This window comes from Miniopterus natalensis, chromosome 2 (genome assembly GCF_054644295.1).
Source record: "Miniopterus natalensis isolate mMinNat1 chromosome 2, mMinNat1.hap1, whole genome shotgun sequence".
NCBI classification, from domain to species: domain Eukaryota; kingdom Metazoa; phylum Chordata; class Mammalia; order Chiroptera; family Miniopteridae; genus Miniopterus; species Miniopterus natalensis.
Genome location: NC_142082.1, coordinates 24,516,895 through 24,538,320, shown reverse-complemented (window position 1 = coordinate 24,538,320; position 21,426 = coordinate 24,516,895).

Below are 21,426 nucleotides of genomic sequence, written 5' to 3'. Positions count from 1 at the left end.
TTAAACTCAATTCTCGCACCTTTGTGTCCTTTTTTGGGAGAATGAATGTACCTGAGTGTGGTTTGATTGGGTCCCCTAGCCTAAACGCCGCAGGTGACCAGAGAAAAGGCCCTCCTGCATGAATAGATAATTTTCCCATAGGCCCCTGTGCTTTTATGGTTGTGGTGCTGGTTTTGGTTTCGTTGTTGTTTCCTTCTTTCTAACAGTTGTGTTTCTGCCTGAGCTTCCTAAGAGCATATGCAGTGTGCCCACATCCAGGCTAAGGGCCTTGGTAAGCAGCCCCTAAGCGGACCTGCCTGTGCTTTCCTGTGAGTCTCCATGTGCCTCCCCCACCTCCTGCAGCGTGTTCACTCAGCCTGAACAGCTGCATTTGCAAACTCAGAGCCCCGGGAGTGCGGTGACCTGAGTACTAAGCCAACCTCTGCTCCTCTGAGGAGCTCTCAGTCTGGCAACAAGAATTCTCCAGCATTCCTCTTCGATGGAAATCGACAGTACAGTCTCCTTTATCTATTTGTTTATTTTCTGAACCACAAAGTTATCTCTGAAGCTCCAAATAATAATTTCTGGAGGACACCAGTATTTCTTTGCAATGCTCATTTGGGATATAATTCACGTAACATAAAATTCACCATTTTAAGCTGGTGTTTTAGTTTATCCAGTGGTTTCAGTATATTCACAATATTGCGCAACTATCACCACTATATAATTTCAGAACATTTCATCCCTCCAAAAAGAACTTCCATACCTGTTAGTGGTTACTCCCCCATCTCCTAGCAAGCACTAATCTACCTTCTCTCTGCATAGATTTTGCTATTCTGGACAGTTCACATAAATGGAGTCATACAATACGTGGCCTTTTGTGTCTGGCTTTTTTCACTTAGCATAATGTTTTTAAGGCTCATCCATGTTTATTCTTTTACATGGCTGAATAATATTCCATTGTATGGCTATACCACATATTGTTTAACTCTTTCATCAGTTGATGAACATTTGGGTTGTTTTCACTATGGGTTATTTTGAAATATTGTGCTATAAACATTTGCATACAAGTTTTTGTGTGAAAAAATGGTTTTAGTTCTCTTAGATATATATCTAGAAGTGAAATTGCTGAGCCATGTGGTAAATGTATGTTTCACTTTTTGAACAAATGCCAAACTGTTTTCCACAGCTGCACCATTTTATAATACCAGCAGCAGTGTCTGAGGGTTCCAATTGTTCCACAACCTCATCAACACTTATTACCTCTGTTTTAAATTATATCCTTCCTAGTGGGTGTGAAGTGCATCTCATTGTGGTTCTGATTTGCATTTTCCTAGTGATTAATTATGTTGAGTATCTTTTTATGTGCTGTCATTAATTTATTTTGTTTATCTTTTTTTGAAGAAATGTCTATTTAAATCCTGTCCATTTTTAAAGATGGATTATTTGTCTTTTTATTATCGAGTTGAAGAGTTCTTTATATATTCTGGATACTAGACTCTTATCAGATATATTATTTGCAAATATTTTCTTCTGTTCAATTCTTGATTGTGTCTTTTGATCCACAAAAGTTTTTCATTTTGATGAGGTTCAATTTATATACATATTTGGTTGCTTATGCTTGGAGAACCCTTCTTAATAAATTAAACCTATGTGCAACCCCACTATAAAAAATGGACAAAAAGTGAAGGGGCTCTAGAAAAGCAAAAGTGGGAATCCCAAATCTGATGACAAGAGGAAGCCTCCCTCTTGATGAGGTTCTGAAAGCCTTTATGGCTGATCTCTAAACATCAGTTTTTCGCTCATAATCTTTCCTGGTGCCCTGCATAAAACATGACTTACTCTACCACTTCTCAGGACTGAGAAAGAAAATAAGTCAGTGAATGTGGGAGAGTGTTTTGTCAGCTTAAAGGGGCAGAAAAAAATGGAAGTCAGAGATCATAGACAATGAGTAAAAGGAATATTAAAGATTCTCTAGTCTACTGCCATATTATGTAGATGTAGAAACTGAGGTCTGGAAGAGCAATTTTCAAAGTGCCGCCTCTTAAAGATCACTGGGGGTCCTCAAGACTCTTTCTGAGAGTCTGTGAGGTTAAAACTTTTCACAAGAATTACAAGGCATTATTTGCCTTCTTACCCTCATTCTTTCACAAGTACACAGAGTTTCCATGATGTTATTATTCTAATGGCTAAGGGAATGTGTGCTTGTGTGTTCTCATGCTTTATAACTTTGTCAGATGTAATTTATAATATACATCTAATATACATATATCTGTCTTATCTGTCTACCTTCCTACCTATCCACCTATTCAACTGCCTACCTATCTCTCACATAAACCCCAGTGTAATAATTGATTCAGGAAAGGTTGGGTAAAAGGTTGTTGGAGAATAGGATAGTCACATGGTCTCAAGGAACCACTCTACAAATTATTACTTACAAAGGAAAACCATGCCTATCTATGGAGACTTCTGATGGTCACCACCTTGATCAAGTTATCAAAACTAGCGTCACTAATGAAGCAAGATCTTGACATCATGTGCCTCCTGATGTAACGCAATAAGAAGCACACATTACCTACACAGTATTATTAAAGACATTTAACTGGAATCTGATCATGAGGAAATAATCAGAAGAAATACATATTATGGACCATCTTGAAAACAAACAAACAAACAAACTGACTAGAATTCCTCAAGAAGGTTAATGTCATGAACAACAAACCAAGAAAAAAACTGAACCGAAGAGACATACCAAGTGAATTCAAGGCATGAACTTTGATTGAATTAATGATCTTTTAAAAGGACAGATATGAAAGATGCTTTTGAGAGGAAGTCACCCTTGTCCTGATCCAGCATCTGACTCACCCTGGCCATCCAACTGCTAGCACCACAGGTCAGTTTACCACCTGGCATCCATCTGGCCATTTCTCTTTCTTGGCTGCTGAAACATGGCTGTCTCCTTCCTTAGCACGATGCTCTTCTTTCTTTATCTCTGGCCAGCTCATGGCTGGTGCTTCCAAAGACCTACATCCTTAGCTTGGGTCTCTTGGTTCCCAGTGTCTATTTTGTTTTGACCATTGTTAACCCAGTGTTTTCAGGTGTTGTCTTATTCTCCTGGATCTGAGTTACTTAGATCTCTTCTCACCTGTAGCAACCTTTGGAGGAGCCCCTATTTGACTGTCTGACCCAATAGCTACTCCTGTTTAGTGCAGTGCCTCTGCTTGGCCAGAGATAACGCAGCTCCCCTAGTAGAGTAAGGGCCTGTCAGGTTAGAGCCCAAAGACAGGATGCAGTGGTGGAGGGTGTGCTGGACTAGGAATCAGAGGCCTGGGGACGAGTCATTAAACCCTGGAATGTCAGAGCTGGAAGGGACTTAGAGATAATATAGTTACAACCCATTATTTCATTAAAAAGGGGAGTAATGCCCAGAGAATTGTGTCATGCTCACATCACAGAGCTATGTAGTGGCAAAGTTTGTATGAAAATCTGATCCTTGATGCGAGTCTCTTAGTCTCTATTCAGAAACAGTACAACCTTGTGCAAACAGATCTTTTTGTGTCTCTGAGCCACAATTTTCAATTCTCCCATAAGTGACTAGTAATACCTTCCTTATGTGGCATCAGTTGTTATGGGAATCAAATAGGATCATATATGTAGAAAGGATTTATAAAGCCTTATTTTATTAAGGTATAACTAACATGTAACTATAAATCTTAAATGCTATATAAGTGTAATATGATACAAAATCTCTCAGTACATTCTTGACAGGTTATAGATATTTAGTGATGTATCTTTTCTTGTGCTTATTTTTGACATATAATATTTACATGTTAAAGGAAGAGACAAACAAATACATGTCACCCAGCTAAGGTTAGACTTAAGCTATCTAAGATTTTGAAGAATAGTGAACTTTGCTGTATTTTTCATGATTACTCTATTTTTTCTCTCTTAGTGTATAAGGTAAGTTCAATGAAATTACATATTAAACAATTACTTTTTTATAAATACTTTGATCTCAAATAATTTGTATAATTTGAGGGAAAAGGGAAGTAACCAGAATCTAAAAGTTTGTCTCAATCTGAACACTTAAAACAGCAATATGGAATAGAGGAAAGGGCACAAGATTTGGATTAAGAGGCTTAGACTTGAGAAGGCTTGGATTTATGTAATTTGGGTGAGCCTCTCATCCTCTCTCAGGTTACCACCATATCAGAAAGGGAAAATTATAGCATTTCTATCTCACCAGGTTGTTACGAAGTCAAGGAGAGAACATACCTGAAAGAGTTTTGTAGACTCTAGAGCAGAGTTCAAGCTTCTACCTGAGCTAGCAGGTAGGTTTAGTTTTTGTGTATCCTGTTGGCCCACACAGTCCTTCAACATTTTTTACTTGCTTGCTAACCTTTTTAAAAGGGAAATTTTTTACACAAAAACTGAAATTTCTGTCTCCCCTGGTCTATCCTGGACTGACATTCCTGGGAACACCCACCTGCCGTGCAGACCAGGTGACAGCTGAGGTCGACCACGGGACCTGCCTCTTGTTTTCATTACACTGGGGTTTTTCTTGTAATAGAATGAAGAGGAAAGTGAAGCATTTCTCAGATTCATGTCTTTATCAAAAGTTAGAAAATGAAAGCTAGACGGAGAGGATCACATACAGCTCAGAAAAAACAACAATAGAAAGTATGTTTCTTTGCAGAATCTAAGAATATGCTCACATGTTTAATACCCAAATAAAGTATATCTGTGTTCAAAATATGTCCTAAGATGCCTTTAAAAAAACCAACCTGAATATTGTGATGCCTACTCTAACAGGTTAGACAATGTTAGCAAGCATTTTGTCAGCATCCACTTATCTATTATTTATTTCTCCTCTTTATTTCGGTTTAGCAGAATCTGAATTGCTTTTGTGTCATTAACTTCCTCTGTGGTCTTGAAGCACTCTAGCATAAAATTTTGCAGTATTGTCTAACACATTTTGAGCGTCTACAATCTCAGTATGAATTGCTTATTTTAAATCTCCAGCCTTAGATTCAAATTCGTATTAGGGAATATGAATTTAAGGAACAGAAAGACAGACTATAGCTTAGCATGTTCACCATCTGCTGCAGGAAATCACACAAGATGTAAAAATGGGCTCATACATGAGATCCATTATAAAGTCCAGAAGCCAGCCAGTTTGCATTTCCTCCTGGAAGATACCACTTTTGGATTTTATTACCTTCCTTGTGGGTCATACATTCTAACTTTATTTAGCAGCATTTAAGCATATGTCCAAACCCTCAGACTAGAACCTCAGAAGTACCTTTGGGCAATCCTTCTGCCTCATCTTGCACATTAATTTAGCTACTATATTTCATAAATTCTGCTCGAAAATGTCCCAGAATCTGCATCATTTTTTCTGTCTTCATTGTCAAGTATCATTGCAATAATTTTTAAACTTTCCCCCTGCCTTTCCCTTCCCCCTTGTAGTCTCTATATTGTACATATACTTATATATTTTACATATAAGTTGTCCCCCCAAAAATGTATACACACACTTTGAATAATTATAAAGGCAGTGTTTATTAAAATACACTTCATTTTCAAAATTGAGCCATCAGCTGTTAAGGTGTGTATACATTTTTGGACGACACTCTGCATATACACAAATGTTATAACCAACCACCTGCCTTGTTCCTGTTGTCTTCTACTGTCTGATGAGGTTCAGCGTCGTTTTTTTTTTCTTTTTTTTTAAATATATCTTTTATTGATTTTAGAGCAAAGAAAGGAGAGGGAGAGAGAGAGATAGAAACATCAATGATGAGAGAGTCATTGATTGGCTGCCTCCTGCTCGCCTCCAACTGGGGATCGAGCCTGCAACCCGAGCATGTGCCCTGACCGGGAATCGAACCCTGATCGCCTGGATCCTAGGTCGACGCTCAACCGCTGAGCCACGCCCGGCTGGGCGAGGTTCAGAATTCTTAATCTTACCATGGCACCTTCAAGAGCTGGCCCTGTGTGTATCCCTTTCGTCTCAACTTTGATAATTTTATACTCCATTCATACTCCACTCATTCATTCATGATTTGCACAAATATTTCTTGAACGTCTATAATATTCTGAGTGTTATTCTGGGTTCTGAGAGTACAGCAGTGACTAAAGCAGACAAAAATCTCTACCCTCTGGAGCTTGTATGTTGGAGATGGGGTGTAGCTGGCAGGTAATAACCTAAATATGTAGAATATAGAGTGGGTTTGATAGTTATATGTGGTATGATAAACAGGATAAGGTTGAGGAGAGACTGCAGTTTTATGTGGGGGATTAGGAAGATTTGCTGGGAAGAGTCACTGAGTAAAAACTGGAGGGGATAGAGCAAGCACGTCTGTGGGGGCTGGAAGGAGGGTGAGGATTCTTTCGGGTTACCAAGAGTGGGCCAGAAGGGGGAGTAGAGGAAAGGTAATCAGGATGGGGGGGGAGCATCAGGTCACCGAGGGCCTTGGTTGTCCACAGTGAGGACTTTAGCTTTTAAGCAGAGTAAAGTGGGGGTCGCTGGGGGGTTTTGAGCTAGAGAATTACATGACCTGTCTCACCATCTGAACAGATCACTCTGTCTGCTCTGCTGAGAATAGGCTGAAGTGGGGCAACCCTGTGAGAAATGATGTTGGCTTGGACCAGGGTGGAAGCAATAGAGCTGGGGAGAGGGATCAGGTTCTGGGTCCTTTCAGGGGAGCCAAAAAGATTTGCTGGTGCTCTGGATATGGGGCATAGAAAGGATTCACTAGTGACCCTCAGGCATTTGGTTTGAGCAACTGAAGGATGGAGTTGCCATGAACTAAGAAGAGGGAGACCGTGGAGGAGCTGATGAAGGCTCTGTGTGTGTGTGTGTGTGTGTGTGTGTGTGTGTGTGTGTGAACAAGAAGCTCAGTTTGGGGTGTGTTTAGTTTGAGATGCTTACTAGATAGCCAAGTGGACACATGGTGAGTGGCAGAGGCAGTTTGAGATATGTAGCCCCATTCCCAGGAACAGCAGCATTCTTGTCTTTCCCTCAAGGCCTCATTCACTCTTTCAGGCTTATATGCGTTTGAACTTGCCTAAATGTACTTTGTTCTTGGCCTCTATTTTACCACTTATTGCACTCATTGTAATTATTATTTTAACTTATCTGTTCCTTTCACTACACTGTCCTGCTGTTCATCCTCAGCATAATGCTTGATACAAAATAAATAGTACAAAATGTTCATTGAATAATTGAAACCTGTGGAGGCCATAATCTCCTATATTCAGTTGTTAGATTTCTTGATAGATGTTACTATTTTTTTCCTCTCCAACAAAAAGAGCTATTTGGCACATATTGTTTTAATCAATGTGAGTTAAATTCTATTTTTGTTGATACACTTTTTTTTAAAATTCCCTTGGGCATGCAATGCAGCAAGTATGAGTAATATCTGGCACACAGAGTCTCTAAGAGCTTTCTTTCATTATTAGATCAATGCTTGTTTGAATTATTGAGAAAGGAAGTATCTAGAAAGAGAATGCCTGATTCCTTGAAAATGGTGCTAAAGAGAAGACATGGCAGAATAAGACCGCTAACAATGAGGTTGCTTTGCGGACACCTGAATCCTTCTTTATGGAAACTTGGAACCATTTTTAAAGAATATTTTCAGCCAGTGACTCAGTAATGATAACTTGGCTTCTGAATATTGGATGCATTTAGTGTGTCTTTCTTTATTTAAATGTTTGGCATATTTTAAAAGATACAGTAAGAAAAAATCTCATTTTAACAAACAAATTTTCCCTCACACCTCTCTACCTTTCCCAACCCACCAATCCCTCTCCACAGCCTAACCCAGCAATAGCTATTTTCCCCATTTTTTCATAGACTGTCTAAGCCTTAATATATACTTATATTTATGTCTATCCTCTTTTCTGCATAAATAGACCCTACTGCATAGTTCTTTCTATCATATAGCTTTCTTTCACTTAACATATCTTAAGCATTAAAAAAAATAAAAGTATGTAATAATAGCATGTGTGCTAATACATATCAATATATTTTTCTTGTCAACAGCTCCATAACATATATCTTACTATTGGGCAATGAGTGTTGGATGTTTAGTGTTGCAACAAAAAATGCTGCCGCGAACAATTTTGTGCATATATACACATATACACCTACATAGGCATATACAGATACATGAGCATTAAGTACCATTAGGTATATGTATATATAGGTATATCTGTGTATATGTACACAAAGTTGTTCATATATATTATATATACATGTGTGTGTGTATATAGATATATATACATGTATATATATAATGAAAATTATCTGTGGGATATCTTTAAAAGGGCATTTCCTGTTACAGTTTTTGACATATAATTGACAACTCTGAGAAACCCAGTGAGATAGACACCCTGGTGATACCCTGGTGTTCACAAACACATGCTGCACAAAATTTAATTAGGGCCCAGTTTTCTATTATGGAAGCCTCATTAGCTAAGCCATCTACACTCATTTTCAAGATTGCCGGCTGGCCGAAAAGCAAGCAGCAGATGTTGACCTTGCAAAGGTTAACTTAATAGAGTTGAATTTGAGTCAGATTAAATCACTGCTTCCACAGCCTTTCTGTGGGCCAAAGAGTGGACGGTAGAGGTGATGTCATGGTGTTCCATCGCAGGGGCGGCTGGCTCAAGCATGACTCACACCTATGCCCTGAAAGACCCCATTGTCGTTTCCCTCCCGGGTGGAGTGGGGATTAGGCTCACTCACCGGCTCCGTCGCCAGCACACCCTCGAATGGCCCATGGAACTTCCACGGGGAACATTAACTCCATCGCTCCCTGCTCTCCAGCAAGGAGTATAGGCTGGGAGCCCCAGCCTAGGATGGTTTTTGCTGTGCACAATGCAGCTTATTCTTGGGGTTCTCCATCCCCTCCTCCCACTCCCCCTACCCTGACTCCCACTACCCAGCTCCCTAATGGCTTTTCAAGTGCAAAGAATCATTTAAATTTAATTCAAAAAGCATGGCATGAGGAATATTGTGACTAAATATTTCAGTTAAATCTGTGTGCTCAGTCCTAGCTGTATAACTGCCTGTAGATGAAGATTCCAGGGCAAGAGCAGTTTGAACCTCGGTCCCTCCTACCTGGGAGATGATAGCCCAGGCTGGGGTGAGGGGCGTCATGTTTGGTGGGGCTCCTGATCCCCCGCTAAGCTCCTGTTTTCCTTGTGGCTTCCTGAGTCGCCTCTCTGCTGCTCTGGCTGACAGGGTTGTGAATGTTACAAGATGAACTCCTTGCTGCCAATTTAGGATCTTTTAATTCATTCCTTTACTTTCTCCTTCCTTTCAAGAGATGCTGCTGCTTCTCGCCAAATATTCCCTTTTCTCCTCATTTTTCTTGGGGTGTCAGCATCTGCATTAAATCAATGTCTTGTCTTTGTTCAGATATTTCTGTCTCGCCAGAGATTTTGGGGGGACTACGTCTCTATGTAGGGGGGAGGCTATTTCTCTACCAATTAGGAAACCTCATTAGTGGGTTAGGAAAGACTGGCTCTCAGGAACAGTTGGGAGGGAGCCTGTTCCCTCCCTAACACACCCTCGCACCCTTGGGCACATGAGCATGTGCACACACACTCTCACACGCATTCATATACACCCTTACACACACACATACACACACACTCACACATTCACACACACACTCTCACACACTCACATACAGTTACACACATTCACACACACACACACACTCACATACAGTTACACACATTCACACACATGCTTACATACACACAAACACACACACATTCACACACACACTCACACATTCACACACACTCACACTCACTCACACTCACACTCACATTTCTGCATCATGAAAACCACTGGAAACGGGCAGAAAGTCCCCCGCATCGCTCCCTGCCGTCCGCAGGTGCGGCGCGGCTCGGGGAGGGGAGGGGAGGCGGAGCGGGCTCGCTCCTCTCAGCTTGGGGGGGTCGCTACCCCAGGCGGGGGGAGGGCGGGCTGTGAGGCTGCTCCTCGGTGAGGGGCTCGTTCTGAGACGTCTTCCAGGTCCAGCTCCTTTCCCTCGGTCGCCCCAGCCGGCGCGTTGGAAGCGCACGCGCCGCGCGGGCCTCCCCGCGGGTTCCACGCGGCGGGAGCGCGCTCGTCGGGGCGGCGGAGGCTCAGCGCCCCGCTCGGCCCCTCCCCCGGCTGGGCGCGGCGGGACGGGACGACCCCCAAGTGTCCGCAGCAGCCCAGCCGCAACAGGTTTAACTGGAGCCGACTGTCTTTTCTATCTTCAGGAGGCTCAGGGGCTTCCGGGGACTTCGGGTTGTTCTAGAGAAATACGGGCGGCAGTGCGGCGGGCGCGCCCAGGACAGTCCCGCTGCGAGCGGGCGGGACCCCGGCGAGCCCGCGCTCCTCCCCCGACGCCTTTCCTCTGGCCCACTGGGCCGCTTCGGTCCCTTTGCTGAACCGTACGCCGTGCTGTGGTCAGGAGCCAAGCAGAGACGTCAAACCCCAAAGAAAATCCAACATTTGCGTTTTTCTGTACCGAAGACAGGCTTTGGAAATGTGGGATTTCTTCCCCAGCGCTTGCATTAAAGCATCCCTGCCCGCAAACTCCAGTATGTTTAAAAAAATACGTTTATAATAAGAGAAACCTGAAGTACCTTTACTACAATAAACGAAAACAGACCACAGTACACTGAAAAGACTCAAAACCGCGGTAAAATTGCACAAACATTTTTGATAGCCTGAATTTTAACTTCTACTTAAGTACACTTTTTAAAAAAACAACCACCATGTTTTTATTGATATTTAGAGAGAGAGGAAGAGAGAGCGAGAAACATCGATGTGAGAGAGACACATTGGTTGCCACCCAAACCTGCAAACCAGGTATGTGCCCTTGAAGGGGGATTGAACCCGAGACCCTCCAGTCCAAGGGCCCACGCTCTAATCACTGAGCCAAACAGGCCAGGGCATGAGCTGAGATTTTAAAATAAAAAGCTTTAAACAAATATAACAGCACATAAAGTCTGAACGATGAAAGGCATTCAATTAGCAGTAGAATATAATATAAAAACAAGAAGTAAGTAGAAATTAAGAAGAAAAGGCCAGTTTGGAGAAGTGGGAGTAAATGAAGGGAAGTAAAAAGTTACTAGCCTGCGAGAAGCACCGGCGCTCCAGGGAAGTGAGGTGAGGTCATTGCAGGTGCTGACTGTGTCTATATTACTATGCTGTTTCCCATTTGGGGGTTACTTAACCCAGGACTATGCTGTTATAGGGTATTTAAATATGTTAATATACTCTTAAATGGCAGACAGTAAATAAACAAATGAATATCCGTTAGAAAATATATATGTATAAGTTAATTATCAGAAGATTAAGATAACTGAGGTGAAACTAAAGACAATTCTTTAACTTTTCTCCAAAATATTATTCTTTAGGCCTATTCAAAAAGATTAGGCAAATTAAATGTAAACAAATTATTATGCATCACAGATTAGTTACCAGCATTGATAGCTATAAAGTATTTTTTAAATGAAAGTCAATTATGCCAAGATTCTTCTAGCATTATAACCCAGGCTACACTAAATATTTTGAAGAAAACTTGAGAAGCATGACCAGAAATGTCTTCATAATGATGGGTATAAAGAGTAACAGAAATAAATCCAATGAGAGGAGTACTCTCTCCACTGTGCGGATGGGAAAACTGATATTTAGAGAGTGAAATTAATTGTGCAGACACGTCCAGTAAATGGGAGCTGGAATCGGACACCACTTTGCCTGTGCTCTTATTAATGATACCGATCTACACAGAGCGTTATCGTTTTATTCCTTTACTATATTGTAGACTAACTTTTGCTAGTGTTTTATTTGAGATGTTTGCATTTGTCATCAAAAGTGAAAATGTTGCACAGTTTTCCTTGCAAACGTGCTTGCTAACCTTGGTGTTTAAACTACCTCTTGGCTCTGGCTGCTATTCAGAACCTCCGAAGGCTCCTGAGGCCTTAGATATCTCTTGGGATTGGTCCGTTCCCAGCACACCACTGAATGCCTGGGCTTGGCACACTTCCCTCTAGCGAGAGGTACAAAGGACAGGGGGCCAGAGAGAGAATAGTGCAGATTTTCTGCTTAATTTCTAGCTCTTAGTACATATGTTTTTTCTTTCTGTCAGGAATGAAATAAACGTGCTGCGAGCAGGTGATAAGAAGATTCCACTCCCTTTGTGTTGCCTGAAGCAAGAACTGTCTGGAGATGGTACGGGTTCAGTTCAGAGTATATTTTCAAGTTTTCGTTTTATTCGATTAGAAACAGCTGGAAAATCAGAGCAACTGCATAACCTCTCCAACGATGCAGAGGGAAAGAATGTTCAGTGACATAACCGCAAGTTAACATCCTGGCTTGATTCAGAGAAATAATTTGCATTAGCTCAATCACAAGCCCCAAACTTCTTGCCTGTTCAGTGTTTATCTTTATGTCTGTTCAAATTACTGTTGCCCCCGTGCTGCTAACAGGGCGAATTATTATATCATGAACAACCTTTCTGTCTTCACAAAGGGTTTTCTTATTCATATCAACATAAGATTCTTAACAATCAAAGGAAATGATTTTCATTATTTGATCAGTGTCAGAGGGCAGAGACGTTTCTCTAGGCAGACGGAGGGTGTAGCTGTTGACTCAGCCCTAAGAAATGCAGGTGAGGTGCAGGAGGGCAGAACCTGCTCTTTCCCTAAAAGCTCAGCCTCCACCCTCGCTGCTGTGCGTGGGCCTGCCACTCCTCCTACCCGAGGCCAGGCTCCATCTCCTTCCCTGAAGACCCTCTTCCCAGGCAGTGGTCCAAACTCTGTCCTCAAACCCTTGACCCAGCCTACTTGTTTCACAGAGAGGTTGAGGGAATTCTTTGCTAATCTTTCCTATTCTTCACTTGCATGCTGTAAAAATGAAATCAAAACTCTGTGTCACCCTCACAGAGCTATTGTCAGAATAGCAGTAAGCCTTCCACATTGTGTTTTAAATAAAACAAGTTGCCTTTGTCGTATACCCTACATAATTATTAATATTTTAAAAGAATGCTTGCAGACCTTTGTACTCACCTTTCATATGCTGTCATATGACTGACCATTTCTTTTACTTTATTGAATAAAGTCACAGATAAATGGTTTTCAATTGGCAAAAAAAGTTAAAAATCATGCTTAGAGTTTTCTGTTATAAGAGTAACACATAATAATCACCAACTGATAAAGCATTTGTCATATCCAATGGAGGAGTAGTGTTTGTTTTCTGGTTTATTTATTTGACTGTTTAACTCATATTGTATACATTTTCTAGTTATTTTGATTAATATTTTATAAACTATTTTGGATAAGCAAGTCTCTTTTTTTTTTAAATTACCAATTGCTCACTCAAAAATGAAACAAATTCAGGAGTCAGCTCAAGGATTCCCATGAAAGTTTCACTATTTGAAGAAAGCCACTCTTCATTGCAACATCAGAAGAATAAATCTTTCTTTAGGAAAAAACACACAACTCTTTCTTGAGCAATCAAAATACTACTGTATTTCTTTGGCTGCTCTTTGAGACACAGTATATTTTTACTAGATCCATATGTGATCCAAGTAAACATAGCCTTCTAGTGCTCTGTAGAATCTTTATGACTTTTGAAGGTTCTCAACACACTCATCCAGTCTAAAAACTGATCTGGTACAAGGTTCGTCTGTCTCTGAGGACAGTTTATAAGCTAAATGACACATGCGGTCTTGGAACAGGCCAACCAGAATCTTGTGACTGCTTTGATCATTTAAACTTTTCCCAGAATGCCTATTTTCAAAACAGCATTGTGTGTGTATATACTTGTGTGTTCTGTTTGGTTTTCTGTAAATGTTTTTAGGATGATAATTTTGAAAACAACAACAACAACAACAACAACACACCAGCAACTATATTTTCATTAAATGGTTTCTAATAGAATCACTGCTCATTGTAACAAGCTGAGAGAGAGGCCGCAGTGTTTATCAACGGCAGCAAATTCACGGAATGAAGCTACTGGTGGCCTCTCTGTACTGTTTGCGCAAATTGTTTCACTTTGTTCTCATTTTAATCCTTCCTCTGCTTTTTTCTTTCTCATTTAAAAGTGGCCTGACCTTTATTACCTTTTAAAATCCTTCTGTCAGTTTCATTATCTATATTTTCTTGCTTTATTAACTCATTTATCCTTCTTTTCATGAGTGATAACCATCAGGTGTGGTTTTTTAAGTGCTACGCAGGAGAGTTTTTGACATTTTAAACTGCCAGTCTGTCTTTCAGCTTACAAAGTGGGCTTCCTCTAGGCTACTTCTTTCTTATTACATTCGAATTTTAGCATGAACAATAAATCTGAAGAAATATACCAAATTAATTTGAAACTAAGGCATACTCTAGAGCAATTCAAAGGCAGTTTTGAACGGTTATAATGTTGCTTTGTGTATTGCGTTGCATCGCTGTTTGATCAGGTCACCATTCTGCTATATACATTGACTTATTCATGATTGAGTTCAGGAGTTTTGTCCCTGGGTCACCAGTGTCAGTGACTATTGTGCACGTTGTTGCTTCTGGAACTACCAGACTTTGTTAGGACAAGACATATTCAGGTGCTGTTCACTTGGTGCAATATGGTAAACACCTTGCTGACCAGACACGAGTCTACACATGTTTCTGTGTTCAAACATTGCTGACCAGTCACGAGATAACTCGTGTCTGCACTTACATTAATTTAAGTAATTTTAAACACCTTGCTGACCAAAGTAGGCGGCCATATGGGCAAGTTCTGGCTCGAAATAGCCGGTCAGCAAGGTAAGATGCACAGAGCACATAACTTCACACAGACATTTCCCCTGTATATGCTGGTATAGGTTTGTGCCCTTCAACAAAAGAAATCTGATCAATTCATTCCACTGATTTCCATCAACAAAGAAAAGCATTGTTCAGGAACTGTACTACTTTATACACTAGATTACTAAGTCTTTTCCTAAGGGAAGAGCGCTGTTATTTTGACCAGGTGCGACTGAAAATAGAATCCTCTACCTATCATTCTACATGTCTGATCACTGAAAGATCTCCACAGGCCAAGTTTAAATCCTAGCTTCTCCTCCACTATTGGGCTGTATTCGTGTGGGTGACACAGGACATGTCACTATCACAGTAAGACCTCTGGTCCCGTCCCATCGCATCACAGCAGCCAAGTCGGTGTCTGGGCCTAGGCCCCCGCACTCTGGGACAGCTCACAGCCACTAACCCCTGTAAAAACATGACTGCGAACCCCATAAATATATTCCACTACCCAACTAAACATGCTCCCAATTCAACTTCCCCTGAGATGGAGCCTTAAAACTCCATGAGTCCTCAACATACTCAAATAGGAGAGAAAGAAGGACAGAGGCAAAGGGAAAGTGGACAGACAGAAGTCTTGACTGACAGTGCTTAAAATATCTTTTCTTCCTTTTGTGGAAGCCTATTTTACAAGAACACCTGACCCTGTGGACACATTTCTAAGGCCCCTACAGGGGTCTTGGGAAAGGTCCATTGGAGGGAGGGGCCCTGAAGCATGAGCTTTATTAGCTTCATAGAAGACCAGCCTCTACTCTTACTCTAGGACACGTCCCAGGTAGCTCGGTTCTCTGCTACGTCAAACTCGAGGTGCATCCCATGCCCACCCACTGTGCTCTTTATCCAGACATGGCACCTTTTGCCTGCCTTTTGTTCAGGAGCCCTCATCAGAGTGGAGAAGCCCTGGGATCAAGCCCTTCGCTTCTCAATTTCCCCAGGTGCCCTGTTGCGTCTAAATGCAAACATGTCTCCTCCTGGCTTCTTCTGATGACCCAGGCTGCCTCAGCTGAGCCCCCTAATCGGTCTTCTCTGGTCCTATGTGTTACGGCAGAAATTATTACTGAGTGAGTGAAGAATATGAAAAGTGAAACACAAGTTTTATCAGACAAAATTCAAAGAACCTAGACAAACCTTGTGTGTTAGCAAGGAGAGAAAAAAGTGTCCAAGCATCTGATGCTATTGGTCATAACGTCGATAACTTAGAAATGATTCTGGAAGAACATCAAACATCACAGCAGATGATGTAATGCAAGGATTTTTAGCCCAGTTTTGACATTTGAGAAACGATATGATAGCTGCCTTCCAATAACTGCTGTGTGTATTTACAAGGCAAGCGATGGATAATTTAGCTTGGTGCAAAGCAGCGTAAATTAAATCAAATTAATTTAAAGATAATTAGGGCCAAATGTTGTGAAACTCCATTCGGTTATAGAAATCTCCCAAAGGAGAAGCAAGTAACACCACTACTCAGAACTGAAAAAAAATATCATCACTGAATATTATGAGTAACTGCTCTGTGTTTCTTCCAGGGACTGAAGGGACATCCAGACACATGTTTACTGTTTCTTTTCTCCACATGCCATGATTCTGTGGTAACTGCATCTTTGTTTCCCCAGTGCTAAATTATGAGAACAGATTTATTCATTTATATAATACTTTAAATACAAAAACCTGTTACATAAAGAGTCCAATTACTTAAAGCCATAATTAAAATGTGGCAATCTCATACAATAGCTGAATTTTCCACCCAAGCCAATTAACCCTGATGCTACTCAATAAAGAATGTCAACCTGGAAAGAAAGAGATGAGAGCAGGGATGACAAACACGTTTTATCTAGCAAGCCCTAATTCATTAGCAGTGATGTCTGCATGGCATAGGGTAAGCTAGCAACAGCTTGTCTGCTGTTTGCAAAGCTCTCTTAGACCACAGCTAGAGGTCGGAATCCAAGATACCCCAGGCAGTGTGGACATCCCGTCCCAGGGTTCGGAAGCTGACCCTCTACTCCTCCCTTAAAAGGTACCAGCAGCAGCAAAGAGCCCAGGAACCCATGTTTTAGGTGCCACACTACCTTAGGCTCTGGAAGCCACGTGTGTATATTGAGCTATAATCCCTACAGGGAAAGTTCTTAGAAGCCTTTTTTTGCACAACTGTATCATTTTAATTATGAGTAAGCTTAGGCCAGAGAAGCTATTTTACCATAAGACAAGTTAGAGGCAGAGTGGGGACCAGAGCCCAAGATCCCTGGCTCCCAGACCTGTGACCTGAAGCTCTGTGAAAACAGAAAGTCGCTCCCCTGCTCCCACCCTGTGGTGCCGGCCCCAGGCCCTCGGAGCCATGTCAGGTTAGTCTGAGAGCTGTGTATGTCCTTGCAGTCTCTGGGCTGTTGGCAGCTGCATTCACAGGTTCTGTCCTGTCTCATTTTGGTGTCACAGGACTGACCTTCTCTCGTTCCTCAGGATCCAGTGGCTCACTGGGCACTTTAATTCCAGATATAGCAATAATGGTGGCTTCCAATGGGTCCAGTCAAAACTCAGGCTGGAGTATAGTGTCCTTTGTTCTAAGGAACAGCTTGTAAGCAACACAACTGGATGTTCTTGACCTGCGTCTGGAGAGCCCTGAACAAGCCCCAGCATTCCTCTCCAGTCTGTAGGTGCTGAGAGCCAGCCGAGGGCAGATGTGAGTCAGCCTTAGTGTCAGGCCCTACCTCAGGCTGACCTTCCACACAATGTGCATAGGAGGGGCCTAGGGGTGGGGAGGACGAGCTTGTCCTGCCTTGCCATGGGCACTGTCGCTCTGCAGGGGATGATCTGATCCATTTCACTTGGCTTCCTTTTTCTATGCTTTTCCCTCTTCCTATCAAGGGACCCAAGATTATCTGACGACATGAGGACCACCACCTTCCTTCTTCCAAAGGCTTGGCAAGACACAGATAAAACAGGTAGAAATGGAATTTCCTGTCAGTAGAGAGCTGAGTGCTTCCTCCCTCCATTCTAGGATGGCAAGCACTGAATAATCTGCTCTTCTGAGCTGTCTTCTTTGTTTTACTTACTATTTAGGTTTGGCCAAGGGCCACAGCCATGAGAGACAATCAGCAGGGCACCCAAGTGGAAATAGCTTCTCTCCTGCCTCAAGGACTTAAACCATTCCTGGGGCAGGGCTCTGGGCATTTGTTTCCTTTACACATGCAGTTGCTTTGACTTGACCACAGGGCCAGTTTTGCTCTGGCAACAACTGGGGTTGCACTGAATGAAGATAAAACCCAAAATGGCAGCTCCTCAATGCTTATAGCCTGCCAGAGGGTGGTAATCTCTCCCTTGTTATTAGTCTTCAGGAGCCTGAACAATCTTTGCTGATGCCTTGAGCCGAGCACACACCTCTGTATATAACCCATCAGTCAAATCTCTTCACTTGAACCTTTTGGGGCAGATGCTGTTTCTGCCTATGGCCCCGATACAGTGGTATTAATCTTTTTCTCCATTTTATAATCATAATAAAAAATATGTTTACTATGGAAATTTTAGATAATAAAGAATACATAAAGAAGAAAATAAAGACCAACCAGAATTCTGCCAAAAGCAGGTAACCATTATTGACTTATTGTACAATTCCTATTGGTATATGTGAGGAGTGGCGCATTAGATAAATAGTTTGTTGTTGTGTGTCCCATTCATTAAAATAATCTTTAATTATCATTTTTTAAAATCCTCGCCCAAGGATATGTTTTTATTGCTTTTAGAGAGAGAGGAAGGGCAGGAGAGAGAGAGAAACAGCTATGTGAGAAACATCGATTGGTTGTCTCCTGTATGTGCCCCCACTGGAGACTGAACCCACAGTCTTTTGGTGTACAGGACGATGCTTCAGTCAACTGAACCACTGGGCCGGGGCTTCCATTATAATTTTTAATGGTTGCCTATTATTCTGTGGTATTTATCTTTCTTGTGGTATTTGGATTATAAATTAATTTCTGTACCCAACTAACTTGTGTCATCAACTAACTTGGTACCTTGCACATTAATGTTCTTCAGCCATAGACACTTCATTCACCCCACCGTGTAGAAGATGCAAAATAGTTTACTGAGATAAATAAAACATAGCAAGAAAAAGGTCATGTTAAACATATGAAACTAAAAGAGAAAATAAGCATAGTAAAATAAGATGAAGTCAAGAGTGAGGTTAGAATCCAATAATGCATGCCAAGAATCTTACACTGTTATTAGAAGCTGGCCACAGACTTGGCTCTAAGCTTTCTAACTGTCTATTCAAAGAGGAGAAATAGTAGTTACTCAATTCAGAGTTTCCATAAAAGAAAAACAATCCAGTTACTCAGGAGTGGTACTGACAGAAAGGCATAACATGGTCTTCAACAAGATTTTTACAGTAAGGGTGGTAAAGGGTTTCACAAAGCTGTTTCTTATAAAAAACAAAAAAACTACCTATATAAGCTGAGGGTATCATGGCCAACTGCAATTCAAGAAAAGCAATTCGACAGGGGACTGATGAGATACATTCCTGGTACGCAGCTCTTGATCTGGCTTAAGGCAGGAGTGGGGGTCAGAGCATCTAGAGAAAAGGATGGCTGTGTTTTCTTCAGGAAGATCTCCATGGTGGATCTCTCTATTTATCTATATTAAGTGGCAGAGCTCTGGTTCCAGGAACATGGTCACTTGAACTCAAATAGACTTCATCCCTTCTACAAACACATAAACTATAACAAAAAGCTATAAACATTCAGCCAAGATTGGAAGAGCACATGGACTTTCTCCAGTTATCAGCAAGAGAGAGAAAGGTCAGGCAGAGTGGTAGGCCTACAGGCTGCCTCTGGTGGCCCAGAGAGACATCCAACCTGAATATAGGTCCACAAGGGTGAGTTTTTCATGCTCTAAGAAGGGCATTTTGATAAGGTCTTAGGCCCCTGCAGAGTAGGGAGCTGAAACTGGGAAATGCTTTATACAGTTAAGTCTCTGGAAAGAAATTCTAGATTCTACTACTAGTTTGTTTCTGGAAAGGGCTCTAGTTTGAAAACAAAAATCAAGTAAATGAAGAAAAAAAATCCTCCTTTGAGAAATGAAATCCCAATCCTGAGCCAAATGTAAGGATAGAGTCTCAATTTATGGGATCATAAATTGCACACTTAACACAAAAATGGTTTCCAGTCCAGCAAAACCCATGGAACACTTGGCAAAAGAAAATGCAAAACCAGTCTGTAGGGAAAGTTCCCTACCAAGGCTCATGGGACACCCACAGGAACAAACAACGTCAGTTGAAGATGAGCTCACGGTAAAAATTTACAAACCACGAAAGAAAATGAGTCACCATAAGGGAAAGTCAGCAGATATAAATATACAGGAAAATATCTGCTCTCCACCAAATTGAAATATTAGAAAGGGTGTATTTAATAACTATATTTATATAATTAAAAAGTTAAAAGCTGTAATAGAAACCATATGAAAGATCAGGGCACTATTTTAAAAAGAGAGAAACTAAAAAGAACTAAAAATGAAATATATAGTTATTGAAGTTAAAAACTCAAAATGCGGGTTAAATGATAAATCAGATATAATTAAAGAGAAGGAAGATCTAAGGAAATACCCCCAGAATTCAGAGATAGAACAATTCTTTGATATTAAATGACAGTGAGTTTATCATGTATAACTTTAGACTTACATGGTGCTTACTTTGGCCGGGTACTGCACTATGTTGTTTGTAAATGTCATCTCACTTAATCCTCATAACAATCCTGTTTTTCAAATGAGTTAACTGAGGTACAAAGAGTTTTCTTTTCTTTTTTAAAAAATATATCTTTACTGATTTCAGAGAAAGGAAAGGAGAGGGAGAGAGAGATAGAAACACCAATGATGAGAGAGTCACTGGGGACTGAGCCCGCAACCTGGGCATGTGTCCTGACCAGGAATCGAACCCCGATCGCCTGGATCCTAGGTCGATGCTCAACTGCTGAGCCACGCCCGGCCGGGCCAAAGAGTTTTCTTTACTTACCAAAGTCACACAGTTAGTGAGGGGCAGGGCTGGCATCGGAACCCCGGGAGCCAGGCGTCCTGACTAGAGCACAGCCCCCCTCAGGCCTCACCGCTGTTAGCCCCTCACGCTGCATCGTTCCCACCGGCACAGAACGATGTTCTTATATTTCCCAGCATTTAAAAAATCCTTTCTCGACCTGATATTCTCTGTCTGCTACCAAACCCATCATTTTGCTCTTTCTCACACCAGCATTTATAGGAGGTTTCTACAAACCCCTTGACTTGCTCACCTATTACTTTCTCTTTCATCCACTCCATCATCTCTGTTGTGCCACGTTCACTATCTGAGAACACATCTCTGAGCTCCATAGCCATGTATGCGACTGCCTATTTGATATCCCAAAACTAAATGCTTGATTCCCCTGTGTTCCTCATTTTTATTATAAAAATATACAAAATATATGAAAGCAAATTATCTCCCCACAAGATGCATATTAATGACAAAGAGTGTTATTTTTCTGGTATAAATAACCTTAACCAAGTAAAGTGAATCACCAAAAATGGGATAAATACACATGGTGTGACTCTTGATACGATACACTGAGAACACAGCTTCTATGA